Genomic DNA, 5065 nt, shown 5'->3' with positions numbered 1-5065 from the left:
TGTAGAGGAGATGTCATTTGTATGGCATATTGTGTCACATATTAACGCCCTATGATTAATGCCCTTATTCATGCCTAATCGCACACAGGGTAGTGTTTCAGTTACTTTAACAGGTCTAGACCACTAGATTATCTTATGTCAGCTTAAATGTGGATGTAAATTGGCTATCAGTTTTCTTTACACAGTTACTCTCTAGTTTTAGACAGCAGTGCAAGGTACACAATTATTATCTAATCCCTCAATATTATCAAAAGTATGACATCATCATTGTCATGCAAACGTCACAACATTTGTACGGTATTGGATACTAATAATTATCATTTAAAACAACTACAATTTTAAATGTGAGCATTGAGCAGTGTCTTTGGAATATTATCTTCCAATTTTGGCTATATAAAGTAAAAAAAAGTAAGATGAAGTTAATATGCAGTAAACTGACGAAAACGATATGTCGCTATTGAATTGTATTAAAAAAATAGTTCACTCACTGTCATGCTTGGGGACTCATTTAATTAATTGAAGAACATCGAGCTGAAAATTCCCTTCTATATAAGGTAATGTATACAAGCTGTTAAAAAATTGGAAATTCATCTTTTGCCTGAAAGTATTCAACAGCTGCAATATTAGAACTTTCTATGAGTGCGGTTGTTTTTAAAGACCTGGAGTACATTTTCATATAAGACTTGTCAAATACTTTCGACTGCATATAAATAGCTTTACCAAGCTATTTTAAAAAGATTAATTAAGCTTTATAGCTATTTCAAGGTATAAAATTAATTATCTTATTCTTAATCACGAGATTTAATTACCTGATCTTACCTGGTCAAAAGTATCTGTCCAAATGAACATTATCTTCCTTCTCCAAGTCGAGGAAGTTGACAAAATTGGACCGCCACTCCTCCCTGACAGTTAACTGATAAATTCTTGTGGATTACCGTAGAAGCTAGATCACAATGGTGTCAGTAGAATTGGAGAGGAATGCAGCACTGTTGAGGCTTACTATGAAATATCAACGGGAAACAGAAGAGCAAAAACGGGAATTGTTTTTAAAACTGCATTTATTTTTATTCAGCTGTTTTATTATCACAGAACTTAAATACTTATTGAAATAGCATAGTATATCCTACTCTATAGTGTATGAAGTTTGGTCCCGTCGATGGACAGTAACGTGATGAATGCATAGTACGTGTACTGAATGTAGGTCATCAACAAATTTCAATATCGCAAGGGCATACTCTATTTAAAATTAAAAACTCAAGCTATTAAGTGTTTTTGCATACTTTGTACTTTCTGGAAAGTGCTGCTGCTTTTAATACAATTCGCGTTTTAATAGTTAAAAGAGCAAGAGCCATGTTGGACCTTATTTGGCCCTGAGAATTTCCGAAGAAAAGTTGAGGTTGCAAATGCAGTATTTATCACTTGGAGTGTTGGTGACCAGGTATCTATTAGTTGTGACGTAATTTCCCATCCAGTCAATGCATTATGACGTCATAAAATGCGTCATTTTCCCTTATCCTATAGTTCCTTTGAAATGACAAAAAGTTGAAGCATTTTTTCAATATTTCATATAGAGCACAACCTCTGATCCAAAATATTCAAATATATAATGAAAGCTCTGTTTCTGAAGATCAAAAAACATATTTTATTTTTTGGATCGTGGGCTGTGCTCATATTTAAATTCTTTGCTGAAGGTATTCAAATGTGCATGTTTTCTGCAAATTTCAAGAACATTGCATTTCTCAAACCTTTTAACAATATCTGGATTCTCAAAACAAAATTTTATTATAGAAAATGAAAGCACCAAGTGTTTACTTTATTTTGATATATGAAATGGGAAAGAGGGTGATAGTTAATTAATTGATATAAGTACAGGGGCATTTTATGCATAAGATGGCTCTTGCTCTTTCATGTAAATATGATCATGTCGATATATATATTTACTTTTACCAAATATTTTGTGTACTTATAAAGTCATGCTCTCGATTTAAAGAAAGCAGCAGCACTTTTCAAATTAAGGAACATATCCTTTATTTATATTCAAAAAATGGTTAAGATTTATTTAGTGTATGCCCTTGCAAAAGGACAATTTAATGAGGCACCTCGATGCAAAATATACCTTAACTGAACATAAAAACACGACAGAAATATTTAAAAACATTCTCTCGATAGTAAATAAATAATCGCACTAAACATAGGATATACATTGGTATTATTAGCCTATTTAAAACCTGTAAATAATATTCTATTTATAATAAAACGCATTTTCATTGTTAAAAAAATCCCAAATCTGCCTCTCACAGTATATGAAATACGTCATTTTTACCAAAATGACGCCATGATTGACAAGTAAATCAAGATCAGTAATTTGTTTAAAACCAGCTGTATGGGAATTAACTAGCGACTTTTGTTGATGCATTGATAAGTTTCATTGTTGTTTTTTATGCTTATTCAGTTAAAAATTGCAAATTATTTCACTTTCGGATAATATGAGGAATGCATAAAAGTCATATATTTTTGTGTGACGTCACAGTTAACTTTTCCCGTATGAATAAGGCCCCGCCCCCTTTTTCTAGCCTTAATAAGTCAACATGAAAAATATACTGATGAACACGACACATGGCAATACTCTCACCCAAAAACTATGCCAAATCAGTTCTTGTAGTATCCTTTCAACGACGATGCATCAAAATAACTTTGCAACGTACAGCTTACCATGGAGGATGCGATTTTTTTTTTACCAGCGCCACCTATGTAAACTTTCTATAAAGGGAGATAACTCATTTGATGAATCTTCACAGATTCTCGATTTTGGACACCCTGTATCTTTTCAAGACTTCGTTTGCACAAAAATATTAAAATATTTGTTTTTTTAAACGTTCCATTTTCACTATGATTATGCATTAAGTTTATGAACATCTTCTTTGGTTTTAAAGATATTCTCTTTTGAAATAAGCATTTTTTGCACACTATCTATACAAAATTACACATCAAGTACTTTTTCCCTGGCTATATGAAAAAAAAAGAATTATATCAAAATCATCTGTTTATATTCATTTTAGACCAAATTGAATATATTAAACCCAATTTTATTGAATTTTAAGATTATCGATTTATCGCCTTTTCTGTGCTATCTACATGATTTTTACACGGAACCATACTTAGATGTTACGACATGTTTTTTGTCCATTAATTTTCCTGTTTTATTACAGGATATATTCTCTATAAAGACAATAAAAACACACTTCATTGAACATATATATATATATATATATATATATATATATATATATATATATATATATATATAGAAAGCACAGAGAAATTCACTTTTACAAGGATACTCACTTCCGCCCCAACCCGGGGTTGAACTCTCGACCTACGGAATCTGTCTCCTAGCAGTGCAGAACAGCGCGTTAGACCGCTCGGCTATCTAGGCAAGTTAAAAACTTGCTTTCGATGCCGATGGAATTCTCACAACGCTGCCCTACACTACACGGTCATTGAGAATGGAAGTGATACAGTTATTTGGACATTAGTTTTAGAGGATTGTTACCAATACATGTTGTGATGAAATTATTTTTATTTATAAAGCACAAATTACAACAACTCTTAAACTAATATAACTGCCCTAAGTGAAGAATTATTAATATAGAAAGCACAGATATTTGCTAAGGTATATTTGTCTAAGGTTTATATTACACTTTTAGCGCCAGGATATCATATTCTGAAATTTATTTCCACCTGTAAACCTAATATTAATTAATAAAATATTAATATAGAAAGCCCGAGATTCCGTAGGTCGAGAGTTCAACCCCGGGTTGGGGCGGAAGTGAGTATCCTTGTAAAAGTGAATTTCTCTGTGCTTTCTATATTAATATTTCTTCACTTAGGGCAGTTATATTAGTTTAAGAGTTGTTGTAATTTGTGCTTTATAAATAAAAATAATTTCATCACAACATGTATTGGTAACAATCCTCTAAAACTAATGTCCAAATAACTGTATCTCACTTCCATTCTCAATGACCGTGTAGTGTAGGGCAGCGTTGTGAGAATTCCATCGGCATCGAAAGCAAGTTTTTAACTTGCCTAGATAGCCGAGCGGTCTAACGCGCTGTTCTGCACTGCTAGGAGACAGATTCCGTAGGTCGAGAGTTCAACCCCGGGTTGGGGCGGAAGTGAGTATCCTTGTAAAAGTGAATTTCTCTGTGCTTTCTATATTAATATTTCTTCACTTAGGGCAGTTATATTAGTTTAAGAGTTGTTGTAATTTGTGCTTTATAAATAAAAATAATTTCATCACAACATGTATTGGTAACAATCCTCTAAAACTAATGTCCAAATAACTGTATCTCACTTCCATTCTCAATGACCGTGTAGTGTAGGGCAGCGTTGTGAGAATTCCATCGGCATCGAAAGCAAGTTTTTAACTTGCCTAGATAGCCGAGCGGTCTAACGCGCTGTTCTGCACTGCTAGGAGACAGATTCCGTAGGTCGAGAGTTCAACCCCGGGTTGGGGCGGAAGTGAGTATCCTTGTAAAAGTGAATTTCTCTGTGCTTTCTTTATTAATATTTCTTCACTTAGGGCAGTTATATTAGTTTAAGAGTTGTTGTAATTTGTGCTTTATAAATAAAAATAATTTCATCACAACATGTATTGGTAACAATCCTCTAAAACTAATGTCCAAATAACTGTATCTCACTTCCATTTTCAATGACCGTGTAGTGTAGGGCAGCGTTGTGAGAATTCCATCGGCATCGAAAGCAAGTTTTTAACTTGCCTAGACAGCCGAGCGGTCTAACGCGCTGTTCTGCACTGCTAGGAGACAGATTCCGTAGGTCGAGAGTTCAACCCCGGGTTGGGGCGGAAGTGAGTATCCTTGTAAAAGTGAATTTCTCTGTGCTTTCTATATTAATATTTCTTCACTTAGGGCAGTTATATTAGTTTAAGAATTGTTGTAATTTGTGCTTTATATATATATATATATATATATATATATATATATATATATATATATATATATATATATATATATATATATATATATATATTATACAACATGTATTG

Source organism: Saccostrea cucullata, unplaced genomic scaffold (genome assembly GCF_032062105.1).
Source record: "Saccostrea cucullata isolate Sc308-1 unplaced genomic scaffold, CSIRO_AGI_Scuc_v1 ctg1551, whole genome shotgun sequence".
Classification (NCBI taxonomy): Eukaryota; Metazoa; Mollusca; class Bivalvia; order Ostreida; family Ostreidae; genus Saccostrea; species Saccostrea cuccullata.
Note: the sequence above shows the minus strand (reverse complement) of the source record.